The 19,411-nt window shown below is 45.1% G+C and overlaps 1 protein-coding gene across 4 annotated transcripts in view; it reads left to right on the top strand.

Annotated features, from left to right (window-relative positions):
• Positions 1–19,411, top strand: part of LOC143764831 (E3 ubiquitin-protein ligase ZFP91-like) — a 95,506-nt gene that overhangs the window by 63,132 nt on the left and 12,963 nt on the right. The gene's annotated exons all lie outside the window — the stretch shown is intronic.

Here is a 19,411-nt window from a genome sequence, read left to right as displayed (position 1 = left end):
AAACAAAATGGTAAAATTTTCCAACATTAAGCACAAATTTTTTATTTTAAAATGATGTATTCCATGCAAGGTTGCAAACAACAAATGAGGTCTGTTTCAACTGAAAAGACCATTGAGAAAGACACGTGTTATTCACAACATTGTGTGGAATAAATTGCATCATCAATAAATCGAAATTTCAACCTGGATGCTGGCAGAATTTATCTTTGAATATTGCAAAGAACCAGACTAGTAGAACTGGGCTCAGGATGCACTTGCATCCTTCTATATTGCTTTTGCTATATTGAATATTATTTTAGTGTAGGCTGATATTGCTTGGATTTCCTCTTCTGTCCCCATAAGACTCGCCCCTTCCTGAGACCAGGCGACAATGATGCGAGTTGTATAAGCAGCAACTGTGTAACTCCTTTGTGAATTAAATTTAAAAAAAAGTGTGTGCTCCCGCTCAATGTTCATAACCAGCAGAGGGTAATAATCTGGGGCAATGTCCCATAAGGTTCCCAGGCTATTAAGATGCTCCAAATCTGGCACTTAACCTCGCTTTTCCACTTGCCCTGTGGCAGTGGTAAGTGGGGTAATAGGTTTGGGGTTGATGTCAGCCTTGTATTGTCAGCGGACATCAAGCCCAGGGGATAGAAATGGAGCGGAGACTATAAGATGCCCCCATTACTAACCCTATAGTAAGTTTGGAAATAAACACACAGTAAGAATAAAATCCTTTATTTGAAATAAAAATCAACACCCTGTCTTACACATTTATTTAAAAATGAGCAAATGGATTAGGCGTTATACTCAGCTTATGCCTAATCCATTGAAGCCCTTATCCCCTGTAAAAGACAGAAAATAATAACCATAATACTCACCTTACGCCTAATCCATTGAAGTCCTCGTCCCCGTAACAAAAACAAAAATAATAAACAACCATATCCCTCAACTGTCCGAAGTGAAGATTAGCAGTACTGTCCCATGCCGTAATCCATCTCTGTGTTTATTTGGTTTTCAAGCTGACCGGTAGCACAATGCGATCGTCCAGGCAGAAAAACATGAGACAATAAGGTGCTGCGAGCACATCTTCAATGACGAGCAGTGATGTCATAGAGGTTAACACCGGTCACTGAAGGTGCATTTCCACCAGCACATCACTGTGAGTTGGGACAATGAACTGCGGTGTCCTCAGTGAGATCACCACGAGCAGTGATCTCATTGAGGTCACAGCAGTTCATCGTCCCGACTGACAGTAAAGTTAGCCTTTGAACCACTCATCACTGAAGCTGCGCTCACAGCACCTCATTGTCTCATGGTTTTCTGCCTGGACTGTCACATCATGCCACCATTCAGGTTGTAAACTAGATATCGCAGAAATGGATTATGGCGTGGGACACGTGAGGGATATGGTTGTTTATTATAATAATCTTTATATAGCGCCAACATATACCGCAGCGCTTTACAGTTTAACAGTTTCAAACACAACGGTCATAAGTAACAACGTTAACAATACAATAATTAAAGCAAAATAAGATGACCCTGCTCGTGAGAGCTTACAATCTACAATGAGGTGGGGGAGATACAAAGTACAGGTGTGTAGTTACAATGATGAATTTACAATGATGGTCGAGCCATCTTCAGGGGATGGGGGATAGATGGAAGTAGTGAATGGGCCACACACACACACAAATATAAAATGACTTTGATTAGTGAACGTGATAGGCCGCTCTGAACAAATGTGTTTTCAGGGAGCGCCAAAAACTATGCAAATTGTGGATGGTCCTAATATCTTGAGGTAGAGCATTCCAGAGGATTGACGCAGCACGGGAGAAGTCTTGGAGTCGGGAGTGGGAGGTACGGATTAGTGCAGAGGTTAGTCGAAAGTCGTTTGCAGAGCCCTGTGGTCGGTTAGGCTCTGCAAACCAAACCAAAATGAGGGAGGAGATGTAAGGAAGTGCTTCACTGTGAAGAGCTTTGTGGGTGAGATCAAGTACTTTGAATGGGATTCCATAATGAATTGGCAGCCAGTGTAACGACTGGCAAAGAGCGGACTCGTCTGAATACCGATTAGCTAGATGGACATCCCTGGCTGCTGCATTATGGATAGACTGGAGAGGGGAAAGTCGAGTAAGGGGGAGGCCAATTAATAGAGCATTGCAGTAGTCCAGGCGGGAGTGGATCAGGGCGACAGTGAGGGTTTTTGTTGTTTCCATGATGAGTGCAGTTTCTGTCAAATGTCTGGGGCGGAAACCGGACTGTGAAGGATCTAAGAGGGAATGAGTGGAGAGCTATTGGGTAACTCTGTAGTAGATAAGGTGCTCCAAGAGTTTAGAGATGAAGGGGAGATTGGAGACTGGTCTGTAGTTTGTGCAGGATGGGTCGAGGGCGGGTTTCTTTAGTAATGGGGTAATGAAAGAGTGTTTGAAGGAGGAGGGGAAAATGCCAGAGGAGAGAGAGATTAAAGATTGTAGTTAGGCGAGTTGTGAAGACTGGAGAGAGAGAGACTGGAGGAGATAAGAGGGAATGGGGTCAGTAGTGCATGTAGTCGGATGAGAAGAAGAGAGGAGCTTGGAGACTTCTTCTTCTGTGATGGGATCGAATGTGGAGAGTGAGCCAGGGGAAATGCAGGGAGGGATGGGAGTCACTGCACTTGGTGGCTGGGAGCGGATTTCCTGATTGATATTATCTATTTTCTCTATAACTTGGGAGGCCAGGTCATCAGCACAAATGTCTGTAATAGGGGCTTGTGCTTTTGGCCTCAGGAGGGAGTGAAAGATGTCAAAAAGTTTCTTGGGGTTGTTGGCTAGTGAGGAGATCAGGGTGGTGAAGTAGACAAGTTTGGCGAGGTAAAGGGCAGAATTATAGGTTCTTAACATAAATTTTAAGTGTATGAAGTCTTCTGGTGTGCGAGTTTTCCTCCATAAGCGTTCAGCACATCTAGAGCATCGCTGGAGAAATCAGGTTTGTGATGTGAGCCAGGGCTGTTTTACTCTGTGTTTTGGAGGTTCTGAGGGTGAAGGGAGCTACTTGGTCAAGGGTGTTTCTAAGAGTGTCATTGTAGTGATGTACAGCCTGATCAGGACAGGAAAAAGAGATTCGGGACAATGATGAGTCTAGGGAGTCTGAAAGTGTATGAGAGTTAATATGCCAAGCAGCCACCCCCTCCATTAATTTGGTAGGTTGTGAGTGGCTGCCTTATTGGTATTTCTGCACCTGTGTAGCCGCCATCTTAACCACATGGGTCCACTGCATCCTGATAATGCATTTGTTCTGAGGCCTAGGCAGGTAAGCATCTCTGCCTTTTTTTGCTGTTTTTTGGAATTTTTGGAGGATCTTTGAATCCTTTTTTGTGCTAGCATTGTTGAGAGTTAATAGCATGTAGATTTCTGAATGTGGTAGGTAGGAGTGTGCTGGGGTGAGCGAGGGATTGTGAGCGTGAAGGAGAGAATGTTGAGGTCAGAGAGGGGAAGCAGTGAGTTATCTAGGTAGGAGATTGAACAGAGCCGGACAAAGACCAGGTCAAGGGTGTTACCGTCTTTGTGTGTTTCAGAGGTTGAGAGCTATGAGAGGCCTAGAGAAGTGGTTAGTGATAGAAGCTGGGATGCAGATGTGGAAGTGGGGCTGTTATTGGGGATGTTGAAGTCTCCCAGGATAAGGGTTGTAAGTTCAGAGGACATGAAGTGCGGCAGTCAGGCAGAGAAATGGTCCAGGAAGTGGGTGAGTGAGCCTGGGGGCCGGTATATGACGGCTACTCTGATGGAGAGGGGACGGAAGAGCCTGATATTGTGGATCTCAAAAGAAGGGAATGAGGGTGATGGAACTGGGAGGATGACCTGGAAAGTTGGGGGGACAGGAGTATGCCGACTCCACCACCATGTCTGTTTGTGGGTCTCGTGGAATGTGATAATTGTAAGCCACCAGGGGAAATGGCAGCAGGAGAGACAGTGTCAGAATCCTGAATCCAGGTTTCCGTGAGGGCCAACAGATTAAGAGAGTTTTTCAGAAAGTAATTGTGTAGGAAAGGGAGCTTGTTACATAAAGACAGTGGATTCCAAAAGGCACAATCAAAAGGAAATGAAGGAGTGCAACTAATATTAGTAAGGATAGTAAGGTATCGATGTGAGGTAGGGTAGGGGTTGAGGTTGGTGGATGGTGGACCAGGGTTGGGGAAGATGTCCCCTGAAATCAGTAGGAGTAGGAAGATAAAGAGCAAGTAGTTTTTGGAATTGTACGAAGTCTTTTTGTGCAGTGTGTTTGGGCAAGATGGGCTGAGATTTTTCAGGAAGTTGAGAAGTACATGGGAGAGGGAAGGAGAGGGGAGCTGATGTTTGAGTCGTGATGGAGGGGGGATGGTGTGGTGAATGTGGATGCCAAGGGAACATAGGAGGATAGGAATATAGCACATGGATAGAAGAGAGAGCAGAGTGTGGGTTTCCAGACTCCTGCCCGGACTAATTGCCATGGAATAACTGCTTTATTTTGATGCTTATCTTCTGGGATGCTTTGCTTCGGGGATGCTTGCGTGCACCCCTAAGGATGTTTCTAAATTTACAGACCACAATCCAGGCTCAGGAGAGATGGATTGTGGGAATTGGTTGGGGATAATTTGGCAGCTGGGGCCAGCACACCAGGGGGTGGTTAGATGATCAAAGACATTGGGCCTGGCTACATCTATTTGCTATAGTACCTTCCACCAGATAACATCTAGACTGATCCCAATCATGGATATGCAACAGTGAGTATTAAGTACAATGTACCAAATGAATTATACCAATGATTTAACAGGCACATTAAAATATGTTTATTATTTTTGTTGTTTCTTCTTAAGGATGCACCCTTTTTGGGGGGGCTGAGGGCTAATATTGGTAGCCTGGGGGAGGAGGGGGCCATATCTCTGATCCCTTCTCAGGCTAGTAATGTCAACCTACGGCTGCCAGTTTTGCATTTGCTGGTTTGAATTTATAGGAGAACCCTACGTCATTTTTGTTACTGAGCTCCCCCATAAATTCACCGGGAAAGGCTGAGCAGACAGCTGTGAGCTGTCATTAATAGCCTGGGAACCTTATAGGATATTATCCCTTATTCCAGATTAACATTTTTTTTTTTTATTATTATTTCATTCTTTATTTTACACAGGAGTTACACAGCTGCTGCTGAATGCAAGTTCCATCATTTTCGTCTGGTTGCGCTGATTTCGGAGCAACCAGGAGACAATGATGAGAGCTTCCTTCAGCAGCCAGCAACTGTGAACAGCGCAAACTGTACCTCTTGTTCCCAGGCGGCGGATGACACACGGATATCATCCATGTATCATCAGCGTGCAGCACACATTTTGTCCCTGCTGCGCAAAAAAAACCTGACATGTCTGTTGGTTTTTCAAGCGGTCTATGTGAAAAACCTGACATATGCACACGACCATTGAATGGGTGTGCATGTGTCCGTATTTGCGGCCCTTAAAAAACGAACCGCATACAGACACAAAACCAGACATGTGAAAGGGGCCTAACCAAGAGAGAGCAAGCAATAGGATAGTGTAACCAGATACTGACCTTTTGTATCTTTCACAGCACTAGGAGATACATACAGCATTTCCACAACCACGTGGAACACTGTTCTCAGACTGTCTGCCTGTGATATAGTGTCGGGCTTCTCATCTGACACAGCAGCGTGTTTCTGAGATCGCTACTTCGTCACATATATATATATATATATATATATATATATATATATATATACATATAACTAGCTGAAGAGCCCGGCGTTGCCTGGGCATAGCAAATATCTGTGGTTAGTTATAGCACCTCACTTCTCTTATTTTCCCATCACGCCTCTCATTTTCCCCCTCACATCTCTCATTTTCCCCCTCACTCCTCTCATTCCCCCCTAACACTTGTCATTTCGACCTCACATCTGTCATTTTCTGATAACTCCACTATTTTCCCTCACTCCTCTCATTTTGCACTAACACCTTTTCATTTTCACCTCTCACCCCTCATTTTCACCTCAGTATATACATGTTTGTCATCTCCCTTATATATAGTATACACCTGTATGTCATCTCCTGTATATAGTATATACCTGTATGTCATCTCCCCTGTAAATAGTATATACCTGCTGTATGTCATCTCCTCCTGTATATTGTTTATACCTATGTGTCATCTCCTGTATATAGTATATACCTGTATGTCATCTCTTCTGTATATACTATATACCTGTATGTCATCTCCTCCTATATATAGTATATACCTGTATGTCATCTCCTGTATATAGTATATACCTGTAAGTCATCTCCCCTGTATATAGTATATACCTGCTGTATGTCATCTCCTCCTCTATATACCTATGTGTCATCTCCTCTTTTATATAGTATATACCTGTATGTCATCTCCTCCTGTATATAGTATATACCTGTGTGTCATCTGCTCCTGTATATAGTATATACCTGTGTGTCATCTCCTCCTGTATATAGTATGTACCTATGTCATCTCCTGTATATAGTATATACCTGTGTCATCTCCTCCTGTATATAGTATATACGTGTGTCATCTCCCCTGTATATAGTATATACGTGTGTCATCTCCTGTATATAGTATATACCTGTGTGTTATCTCCTGTATATGGTATATACCTGTGTGTCATCTCCTCCTGTATATAGTATATACCTGTGTGTAATCTCCTGTATATAGTATATACCTGTGTGTCATCTCCCCTGTATATAGTATATACCTGTGTGTCATCTCCCCTGTATATAGTATATACCTGTGTGTCATCTCCCCTGTATATAGTATGTACCTGTATGTCATCTCCCCTGTATATAGTATATACCAGTGTGTCATCTCCTCCTGTATATAGTATATACTTGTGTCATCTCCCCTGTATATAGTATATACACTCACTGGCCACTTTATTAGGTACACCTGTCCAACTTCTTGTTAACACTTAATTTCTAATCAGCCAATCACATGGCGGCAACTCAGTGCATTTAGGCATGTAGACATGGTCAAGACAATCTCCTGCAGTTCAAACCGAGCATCAGTATGGGGAAGAAAGGTGATTTGAGTGCCTTTGAATGTGGCATGGTTGTTGGTGCCAGAAGGGCTGGTCTGAGTATTTCAGAAACTGCTGATCTACTGGGATTTTCACGCACAACCATCTCTAGGGTTTACAGAGCATGGTCCGAAAAAGAAAAAAAATCCAGTGAGCGGCAGTTCTGTGGGCGGAAATGCCTTGTTGATGCCAGAGGTCAGAGGAGAATGGGCAGACTGGTTCGAGCTGATAGAAAGGCAACAGTGACTCAAATCGCCACCCGTTACAACCAAGGTAGGCCTAAGAGCATCTCTGAACGCACAGTGCGTCGAACTTTGAGGCAGATGGGCTACAGCAGCAGAAGACCACACCGGGTACCACTCCTTTCAGCTAAGAACAGGAAACTGAGGCTACAATTTGTACAAGCTCATCGAAATTGGACAGTAGAAGATTGGAAAAACGTTGCTTGGTCTGATGAGTCTCGATTTCTGCTGCGACATTCGGATGGTAGGGTCAGAATTTGGCGTAAACAACATTAAAGCATGGATCCATCCTGCCTTGTATGGAGCATCTTTGGGATGTGCAGCCGACAAATCTGCGGCAACTGTGTGATGCCATCATGTCAATATGGACCAAAATCTCTGAGGAATGCTTCCAGCACCTTGTTGAATCTATGCCACGAAGAATTGAGGCAGTTCTGAAGGCAAAAGGGGGTCCAACCCGTTACTAGCATGGTGTACCTAATAAAGTGGCCGGTGAGTGTATGTGTGTCATCTCCTCCTGTATATAGTATATACCTGTATGTCATCTCCTGTATATAGTATATACGTGTGTCATCTCCCCTGTATATAGTATATACATGTGTGTCATCTCCCCTGTATATAGTATATACCTGTGTGTCATCTCCTCCTGTATATAGTATATATCTGTGTGTCATCTCCTCCTGTATTAGACCTCGTTCACACGTTATTTGCTCATTATTTTTACCTCAGTATTTGTAAGCTAAATTGGCAGCCTGATAAATCCCCAGCTAACAGGAAGCCCTCCCCCCTGGCAGTATATATTAGCTCACACATACACATAGTAGACAGGTCATGTGACTGACAGCTGCCGAGGAAAAAGCAGAGATGGTTACCTGCTGAAGCCTCCAAACAAATGCACCAGCAGGGCGCATCAGACCCGATTAATGATGGCAACAACACAGGTGCAAAAAATACAGATGAAACAACCACTTTCAATCCAGTATTGGTTGTTTGGCATTAGTGCACAAAAAGATAAGCGATAATAGTCTGTATGTGGCATTGTTCACACAGGCAATGCAGAGCATCTAGTCTACAGCCTATTACTAACACACATTCATATATATATCTAATATATAATTGCCTAGAATACTACTTCCTGCAATTTGTGCCAACTTCCGTGGCTTTGTCCGGAGCTAATGTCCGGAGATAATGTCTGGAGATAATGTCCGGAGCTAATGTCCGGAGCTAATGTCCGGAGATAAGTGACGTCACCAGTGTCCTACACCCAGGCAGAGCACAGGGGCCCCAGGCAGCATATGGGGCCCCAGGCAGAGCACAGTGGCCCCAGGCAGAGCACAGGGGCCCCAGGCAGCATATGGGGCCCCAGGCAGAGCACAGGGGCCCCAGGCAGAGCACAGGGGCCCCAGGCAGCATATGGGGCCCCAGGCAGAGCACAGGGGCCCCAGGCAGAGCACAGGGGCCCCAGGCAGCATATGGGGCCCCAGGCAGAGCACAGTGGTCCCAGGCAGAGCACAGGGGCCCCAGGCAGCCTATGGGGCCCCAGGCAGAGCACAGTGGCCCCAGGCAGAACATGGGGCCCCAGGCAGAACACAGGGGCCCCAGGCAGAGCACAGGGGCCCCAGGCAGAGCACAGGGGCCCCAGGCAGCATATGGGGCCCCAGGCAGAGCACAGGGGCCCCAGGCAGCATATGGGGCCCCAGGCAGAGCACAGTGGCCCCAGGCAGAGCACAGGGGCCCCAGGCAGCATATGGGGCCCCAGGCAGAGCACAGTGGTCCCAGGCAGAGCACAGGGGCCCCAGGCAGCCTATGGGGCCCCAGGCAGAGCACAGTGGCCCCAGGCAGAACATGGGGCCCCAGGCAGAGCACAGGGGCCCCAGGCAGAGCACAGGGGCCCCAGGCAGCATATGGGGCCCCAGGCAGAGCACAGTGGTCCCAGGTAGAGCACAGGGGCCCCAGGAAGCCTATGGGGCCCCAGGCAGAGCACAGGGGCCCCAGGCAGCATATGGGGCCCCAGGCAGAGCACAGGGGCCCCAGGCAACATATGGGGCCCCAGGCAGAGCACAGTGGCCCCAGGCAGAGCACAGGGGCCCCAGGCAGAACATGGGGCCCCAGGCAGAGCACAGGGGCCCCAGACAGCATATGGGGACCCAGGCAGAGCACAGGGGCCCCAGGCAGCATATGGGGCCCCAGGCAGAGCACAGCGATATTTTGGACCACTGTGCGGTGTTTCAGACCCCCTGTGTGATGTCTGGGGCCCTGTTCTTAAGTATATTAAAGATTAAAGTAACGTATATTATAGATCAAATTTGACACGTTTATGAGCACCATTGAGTGATATACTCAAGAATGACATAATTTTTCAACATTTTATGGTTTCAAACTGTAAACACTCAGAGTTTTTTTTACTTCAACCAGAAAACCTTAACGGTTCATAAAAAACTTGACTGTTCAGGATATGATAAAAGTCATAGTATTCTGAATCTTTAACTTATAAAGATACCTTTACATGGGGTGATTATTGGTTCCAGAGAGGCTTTCGGCCGATAATCGTACACATGTCTGGTGACAGGACAATACAATATAAACGTTCAAAGGTAAACACTGATAACATTAAAATCTAATATATAATTGCCTAGAATACTACTTCCGGCAATTTGTGCCAACTTCCGTGGCTTTGTCCGGAGATAATGTCCGGAGATAAGTGACGTCACCAGCGTCCTACACCCGCTCAGGGTGGACAAAGATATATGCCTTCGTGGTGCGCGGCACTTTTCTGATTGGTTGCCGCCTGCCGCGAGCGACCAATCAGAAATGTGCCGTACTGTCAAGAATTGTCAAGAGCTGGTGAGTGCAGCCATTTTTTGTTCTTTCTTACTATTATTTATTAATTTGTATTATTCTTACATTTGAATAAATAAAGTATATATGGATGCTAGACTCCCGATTCTTTAGAATCGGGCTGCCATCTAGTATATATATAATTGTCTAAGGGGTTCTTCCGTCTTTCTGTCTGCAACTTCCGTCACGGAAATCCCGCATCGCTGATTGGTCTCTCCAGCTGCCTGTAATGGCTGCCGCGACCAATCAGCGACGGGCACAGTGCGATTAGTCCCTCCCTACTCCCCTGCAGTCAGTGCCCGGTGCCCGCATACTCCCCTCCAGTCACCGCAAACACGGGGTTAATACCAGCGGTAACGGGTAATGCACTCCGTTACCGCTGCTATTAACCCTGTGTGTCCCCAACTTTTTACTATTGATGCTCCCTATGCGACGTCAATAGTAAAAAAGATTTAAAGGGGTTGTCCACTACTTTCAATTAACCCCCCTATGTATCCCCCCGGGGCCCCTGATGATTTGTGTAAATACCTTCTTTAGCCGTTTTCGCCTGTGAGCGGCGCTATGCTGGTGCCTGAGTCCGGGTCACGTGACCCTCAGGCTTCAGCCGCCGCTCATTTCCGCCGACGTCACGTCAATTTCCAGACTCTGGAAATTGACGTGACGTCAGTAGCAGGCGTGTCCCCAGGCTCCACAGACAGCAGTCACTCATAAAGAGTGACTGGGCTGTGGGCAGGGCTGAGGCTGCCTGCGGGGCCGTGCTGGGGGCGGGCGGGGCTAGGCAGGGATGTGCGGGCAGGCGCCGGTGCTGTGCGGTCCCCGGCGCTGTGCGGTCCCGGGCGCCGGCGATGTGCGGTCGCCGGCGCTTTGCGGTCCCGGTCCCCGGCGCTGTGCGGACCGGTATGTGCTGGGGGGTGGTGTGTGTGTGTGTGTGTGTCTGTCTCTGTGTGCAGGCATCGTCCGATGGGACAACAAGTCCCATCGGGCTCTGCCTGCTACAGTGGCAGTGAGTGACACATTAGCCAATGATGGGACAGTAGTAGTCCCATCATCCGGCTAATGTGTTGAATGTAAAAAAAAAAAAAAAATACTCCATACATGCTACATACATACATACATACATACATACATACATACATACATACATACAACACACGACATGCGACGACACTCACCATGCAGCGACATGCGCCATGCGACAACATGCGACATGCAGCATGCGACGACATGCGCCATGCAACTACATGCACCATGCGGCGACATGCACCATGCAACGACACTCACCATGCGGCAACATGCGCCATGCGACATGTACCATGCAATGACATGCGCCATGCGACGACATGCGACGACATGCGCCATGCGACAACATGCGACATGCACCATGCAACAACATGCGACATGCAGCATGTGACGCCATGCACCATGCAACTACATGCACCATGCGACGGCATGCGACGACATGCGGCATGCGACGACATGCGCATACAGTACATACATACAGTACATACATACAGACATACAGTACATACATACATACATTACATACAGTACATACATACATATATACATTACATACAGTACATACATATAGATATACAGTACATTAAACATAGATTACATACTCACCATCACTTGTCACTTTGATCCCCGAAGCCATTGTCATCTGTAAAAAATATTAAAATAATAAACAAACACTATACTCCCTGATCCGCAGAAATCCAATTAAAACGAGTGTCCCTCGACGATCTCCCATGGAGAGCAGGAGCATCAGCTGATGCAACCACTCTCCAGGGGCTCCAGGAACACAATGAGGGGAGTTAGGTATCCTTCCACAATGTATTCCCCATAATGTATTCCTACGCCCCTGTGAGAAAATAGTCCCTAGTCTCACTTTATGGCCGGCGTCACACTTGCGTGTTTTACGGACGTAAGAGCGCAAAAACTACGTCCGTAAAACTCGCATTACATACGGCACAATGATTCTCAATGGGTCTAGTCCTATCAGCCGTATATTACGGATCCGTAATGTACGGCGTTCTACGGCCGTACAAAATCGCAGCATGCTGCGTTTGTCAGCGTATTGCGCAAATAATACGCCAATGAAAGTCTAGGGGGCGACAAAAATACGGATTCCACACGGACCAGCAGTGTGACTTGCGAGAAATACGCAGCGGTGTTAGTGAAAAGTCGGTAATTCAATTGCCGGCTTTTCATTTCTCATACCTAAACCCGACAGGATATGAGACATGGTTTACATACAGTAAACCATCTCATATCCCCTTTTTTTTTGCATATTCCACATGTTAGTAGTGTGTGTATGCAAAATTTGGGCGCTGTAGCTGCTAAAATAAAGGGTTAAATGGCGGAAAAAATTGGCGTGGGCTCCCGCGCAATTTTCTCCGCCAGAGTGGTAAAGCCAGTGACTGAGGGCAGATATTAATAGCCAGGAGAGGGTCCATGGTTATTGGCCCCCCCGTGGCTAAAAACATCTGCCCCCAGCCACCCCAGAAAAGGCACATCTGGAAGATGCGCCTATTCTGGCACTTAATAATGGAGAGGCGTCAATTATGTCACCTATCCATTAATAATCCATTTGTCTGAAAGGGTTAAAACACACACACATGATTAAAAAGTATTTTAATGAAAGAAACAAACAGGTTGTTTTAATAATTTATTGCTCTCTCAATCCATCAGCAACACCCTCGCTTGGCAAAATAATAAAAACACAATATACATACCTTCTGATGTCCTATCACGTTCCACGAGGTAATCCATCTGAAGGGGTTAACTAATATTACAGGCATGAGCTGCGCTAAACCACTCGCTCGTGCCTGTAATCCCCGGGTGCTGAAAGGAAAGCAGAGTGATCTATACTTACATTCAGTCGCGGTGATGCGCCCCTGCTGGATGTTCTCATGAACTGCAGCCTGGGAACTTTTTCCCACGCTCCAGGTCATATGAGGACATCCACCAGGGGGCGCATCACCGCGACTGAAGGAAATGTAGGTCAATGACCTACATTTCCTTCATTCGCCGGGGAATTACAAGCACGAGCACAGCTGCATTTGCAGGGCTCCTGCTTGTAAATTATTTTAACCCCTTCAGATGGATTACCTCGTGGGACGTGACGGTTCAACAGAGGGTATGTATCTTGTGCATTTATTGTTTTGCCAAGCGAGGGTCTGCAAATGGATTGAGAGAGCAATAAAATATTAAAACAACCGCTGTGTTTATTTCATTAAAATACTTTTTAATAATGTGTGTGTGTGTTTTTTAACCCTTTCAAACAATTGGATTAATAATGGAGAGGTGTCATAATTGACGCCTCTCCATTATTAACCTGGCTTAATGTCACCTTACAATAGCAAGGTGGCATTAACCCTTCATTACCCCATATCCCACCGCTACACGGGAGTGGGAAGAGAGTGGCCAAGTGCCAGAATAGGCGCATCTTCCAGATGTGCCTTTTCTGGGGTGGCTGGGGGCAGATGTTTTTAGCCACGGGGGGGCCAATAACCATGGACCCTCTCCAGACTATTCATATCTGCCGTCAGTCACTGGCTTTACCGCTCTGGCGGAGAAAATTGCGCGGGAGCCCACGCCAATTTTTTCCGCCATTTAACCCTTTATTTTAGCAGCTACAGCGCCCAAATTTTGCATACACACACTACTAACATTAGTAGTGTGGAATATGCAAAAAAAATGGGGATATGAGATGGTGTCTCATATCCTGTCGGGTTTGGGAAGGAGAAATGAAAAGCCGGCAATTGAATTACCGGCTTGTCACAGATATCGCGCTGTAGTAAATATAAATACAGAATATATATATATATGTGTCTCAATGACACATATATAATATATATGTATGTGTGTGTGTGTGTGTGTGTGTGTGTGTATATATATATATATATGTTTTCCCGAACATTTGAGCACATAAATCCATTAGATGTCGGTTTTGCAAGCCTGCGAGAAAATCTCGCAGTACGGATGCCATACGGATTACATACGGAGGATGCCATGCGCAAAATACGCTGACACACCCTGACTACGGATCAATATTTTGGGAACATTTCTCCGTATTACGGACGTAGTACGGACGTATAATACGTTCCGTATTGTCTTACGCCAAGTGTGACGCCGGCCTATGGCATTGCTGTATGAGAAAGTTCCCACACAGCTTTTTGCCATAAAGTGAGACCAGTGAACTTTAGTAACCTCAGTGATGCACTGCAGGAGCCATTGTCTCCTGTCAGTGTGTCACTGAGGGTCCTATAGAGCAGTGACATCACCCGATGTCACTGTTCTATAGGGGAGATCGTCGTGGGACACTCGTTATTAATTGGACTACGGCGGACAGGTAGTATACGGTTTATTATTTTACGTTTTTTGCAGGCGCTGAAGTATGGTAAGTATGGTGAAATGAAGAATATTAAAATACTTTTTCCTAATGTGTGCGTGTTTTATTAACCCTTTTTTTTAGTATTGGATTAATAACGGATAGGCGTCTTATTGACGCCTCTCCGTTATTAACCCGGCTTAATGTCACCTTACAATAGCAAGGTGACATTAACCCCTTATTACCCCATATCCCACTGCTACACGGGAGTGGGAAGAGAGGGGCTAAGTGCCGGAATTGGCGCATCTTACAGATGCGCCATTTCTGGGGCGGCTGCGGACTGGTATTTGTAGCCAGGGGGACCAATATCCATGGCCCCTCTCTGGGCTATGACTATCAGCCCGCAGCTGTCTGCGTAGCCTATCTGGCTATAAAATATAGAGGGACCCCACGTCATTTTTTTGGGGGGGTCCCCCTATTTTAATAGCCAGTAAAGGCTACGCAGACAGCTGCGGGCTGATATTCATAGTAGGCTACAAATATTGGCCCCCGGCCGTCGGCTTTCCCCCTCTGGCGCAGAAAATTGTGCGGGAGCCCGCGCCGTTTTTTTCCGGTTTTTATTAAATTAAACGCTCATTAACCCCTTCACCCCCAAGGGTGGTTTGCACGTTAATGACCAGGCCAATTTTTACAATTCTGACCACTGTCCCTTTATGAGGTTATAACTCTGGAACGCTTCAACGGATCTTGGCGATTCTGACATTGTTTTCTCGTGACATATTGTACTTCATGATAGTGGTAAAATTTCTTCGATATAACTTGCGTTTATTTGTTAAAAAAACGGATATTTGGCGAAAATTTTGAAAATTTCGCAATTTTCCAACTTTGAATTTTTATGCCCTTAAATCAGACATATGTCACGCAAAATACTTAATAAGTAACATTTCCCACATGTCTACTTTACATCAGCACAATTTTGGAACCAAATTTTTTTTTGTTATTGAGTTATAAGGGTTAAAAATTGACCAGCAATTTCTCATTTTTACAACACCATTTTTTTTCAGGGACCACATCTCATTTGAAGTCATTTTGAGGGGTCTATATGACAGAAAATACCCAAGTGTGACACCATTCTAAAAACTGCACCCCTCAAGGTGCTCAAAACCACATTCAAGAAATTTATTAACCCTTCAGGTGTTTCACAGGAATTTTTGGAATGTTTGAAAAAAAGTTAAATGTTCATTTTTATTTACACAAAATTTATTTCAGCTCCAATTTGTTTTATTTTACCAAGGGTAACAGGAGAAAATGGACCACAAAAGTTGTTGTACAATTTGTCCTGAGTACGCTTATACCCCATATGTGGGGGTAAACCACTGTTTGGGCGCATGGCAGAGCTCGGAAGGAAAGGAGCGCCATTTGACTTTTCAATGCAAAATTGACTGGAATTGACATGGGACGCCATGTTGCGTTTGGAGAGCCCCTGATGTGCCTAAACATTGAAACCCCCCACAACTGACACCATTTTGGAAGGTAGACCCCCTAAGGAACTTATTTAGATATGTGGTGAGCACTTTGACCTAACATGTGCTTCACAGAAGTTTATAATGCAGAGCCGTAAAAATAAAAAATCATATTTTTTCACAAAAATGATCTTTTCGCCCCCATTTTTTTATTTTCCCAAGGGTAAGAGAAGAAATTAGACCACAAAAGTTGTTGTGCAATTTGTCCTGAGTACAACGATACCCCATATGTGGGGGTAAACCATTGTTTGGGCGCAGGGCAGAGCTCGGAAGGGAAGGAGCGCCATTTGACTTTTCAATGCAAAATTGACTGGAATTGAGATGGGACGCCATGTTGCGTTTGGAGAGCCCCTGATGTGCCGAAACATTGAAACCCCCCACAAGTGACACCATTTTGGAAAGTAGACCCCTTAAGGAACTTATCTAGATGTGTGTTGAGCACTTTGACCCAACAAGTGCTTCACAGAAGTTTATAATGCAGAGCCGTAAAAATAAAAAATCATATTTGTTCACAAAAATGATCTTTTCGCCCCCATTTTTTTATTTTCCCAAGTGTAAGAAAAGAAATTAGACCACAAAAGTTGTTGAGCAATTTGTCCTGAGTACGACGATACCCCATATGTGGGGGTAAACCACTGTTTGGGCGCATAGCATAGCTCGGAAGGGAAGGAGCGCTATTTTACTTTTCAATGCAAAATTGACTGGAATTAAGATGGGACGCCATGTTGCGTTTGGAGAGCCCCTGATGTGCCTAAACATTAAAACCCCCCACAAGTGACACCATTTTGGAAAGTAGACTCCCTAAGGAACTTATCTAGATGTGTTTTGAGAGCTTTGAACCCCCAAGTGTTTCAGTACAGTTTATAACGCAGAGCCGTGAAAATAAAAATTCCTCTTTTTTTTCACAGAAATGATTTTTTAGCCCCCAGCTTTGTATTTTTACAAGGGTAACATAATAAATTGGACCCCAAAAGTTGTTGTCCAATTTGTCCTGAGTACGCTGATACCCCATATGTGGGGGGGAACCACTGTTTGGGCGCATGACAGAGCTCGGAAGGGAAGGAGCGCCATTTGGAATGCAGACTTAAATGGATTGGTCTGCAGGCGTCACGTTGCATTTGCAGAGCCCCTGATGTACCCAAACAGTAGAAACCCCCCACAAGTGACCCCAAATTGGAAACTAGACCTCCCAAGGAACTTATCTAGATGTGTTGTGAGAACTTTGAACCCCCAAGTGTTTCACTACAGTTTATAACGCAGAGCCGTGAAAATAAAAATTCCTCTTTTTTTTCACAGAAATGATTTTTTAGCCCCCAGCTTTGTATTTTTACAAGGGTAACATAATAAATTGGACCCCAAAAGTTGTTGTCCAATTTGTCCTGAGTACGCTGATACCCCATATGTGGGGGGGATGCACTGTTTGGGCGCATGACAGAGCTCGGAAGGGAAGGAGCGCCATTTGGAATGCAGACTTAAATGGACTGGTCTGCAGGCGTCACGTTGCATTTGCAGAGCCCCTGATGTACCCAAACAGTAGAAACCCCCCACAAGTGACCCCAAATTGGAAACTAGACCTCCCAAGGAACTTATCTAGATGTGTTGTGAGAACTTTGAACCCCCAAGTGTTTCACTACAGTTTATAACGCAGAGCCGTGAAAATAAAAATTATTTTTTTTTTCACAAAAATGATTTTTTAGCCCCCAGTTTTGTATTTTCACAAGGGTAAGAGGATAAATTGGACCCCAAAAGTTGTTGTCCAATTTGTCCTGTGTACGCTGATACCCCATATGTGGGGGTAAACCACTGTTTGGGCGCATGGCAGAGCTCGAAAGGGAAGGAGCGCCGTTTGGAATGCAGACTTAGATGGATTGGTCTGCAGGCGTCACGTTGCATTTGCAGAGCCCCTGATGTACCTAAACAGTAGAAACCCCCCACAAGTGACCTCATATTGGAAATTAGACCCCCCAATGAACTTATCTAGATGTGTTGTGAAAACTTTGAACCCCCAAGTGTTTCACCACAGTTTACAACGCAGAGCCGTGAAAATAAAAAATCCTTTTTTTCCCACAAAACTTATTTTTTAGCCCCCAGTTTTGTATTTTCCCAAGGGTAACAGGAGAAATTGGACCCCAAAAGATGTTGTCCAATTTGTCTTGAGTACGCCGATACCCCATATGTTGGGGTAAACCCCTGTTTGGGTACACGGGAGAGCTCTGAAGGGAAGGAGCACTGTTTTACTTTTTCAACGCAGAATTGTCTGGAATTGAGATTGGATGCCGTGCCCCGTTTGGAGAGCCCCTGATGTGCCTAAACAGTGGAAACCCCCCAATTATAACTGAAACCCTAATCCAAACACACCCCTTACCCTAATCCAAACGGTAACCCTAACCACACCCCTAACCCTGGCACACCCCTAACCCTAATCCCAACCCTATTCCCAACCGTAAATGTAATCCAAACCCTAACCCTAACTTTAGCCTTAACCCTAGCCCTAACCCTAACCCTTACAATAACCCTAGCCCTAACCCTAGCAATAACCCTAGCAATAACCCTAGCAATAACCCTAGCCCTAACCCTAGCCCTAACCCTAACCCTAGCCCTAACCCTAATGGGAAAATGGAAATAAATACATTTTTTTTATTTTTCCCTAACTAAGGGGGTGATGAAGGGGGGTTTTATTTACTTTTATAGCGGGTTATTTACCGGATTTTTATGATTGGCAGCCGTCACACACTGAAAGACGCTTTTTATTGCAAAAAATATTTTTTGCGTTACCACATTTTGAAAGATATAATTTTTCCATATTTGAGTCCACAAAGTCATGTGGGGTCTTGTTTTTTGCGGGACGAGTTGACGTTTTTATTGGTAAAATTTTCGGGCACATGACATTTTTTGATCGCTTTTTATTCCGATTTTTGTGAGGCAGAATGATCAAAAACCAGCTATTCATGAATTTCTTTTGGGGGAGGCGTTTATACCTTTCCGCGTTTGGTAAAATTGATAAAGTAGTTTTATTCTTCGGGTCAGTACGATTACAGCGATACCTCATTTATATCATTTTTTTATGTTTTGGCGCTTTTATACGATAAAAGCTATTTTATAGAAAAAAAATTATTTTGGTATCGCTTTATTCTCAGGACTATAACTTTTTTATTTTTTTGCTGATGATGCTGTATGGCGGCTCGTTTTTTGCGGGACAAGATGACGTTTTCAGCGGTACCATGGTTATTTATATCTGTCTTTTTGATCGCGTGTAATTCCACTTTTTGTTCGGCGGTATGGTAATAAAGCGTTGTTTTTTGCCTCGTTTTTTTTTTCTCACGGTGTTTACTGAAGGGGTTAACTAGTGGGACAGTTTTATAGGTTGGGTCGTTACGGACGCGGCGATACTAAATATGTGTACTTTTATTGTTTGGGTTTTTTTTATTTAGATAAAGAAA

Source organism: Ranitomeya variabilis, chromosome 4 (genome assembly GCF_051348905.1).
Source record: "Ranitomeya variabilis isolate aRanVar5 chromosome 4, aRanVar5.hap1, whole genome shotgun sequence".
NCBI lineage: Eukaryota > Metazoa > Chordata > Amphibia > Anura > Dendrobatidae > Ranitomeya > Ranitomeya variabilis.
Note: the sequence above shows the minus strand (reverse complement) of the source record. Positions and strands in the feature narration are given on the sequence as shown.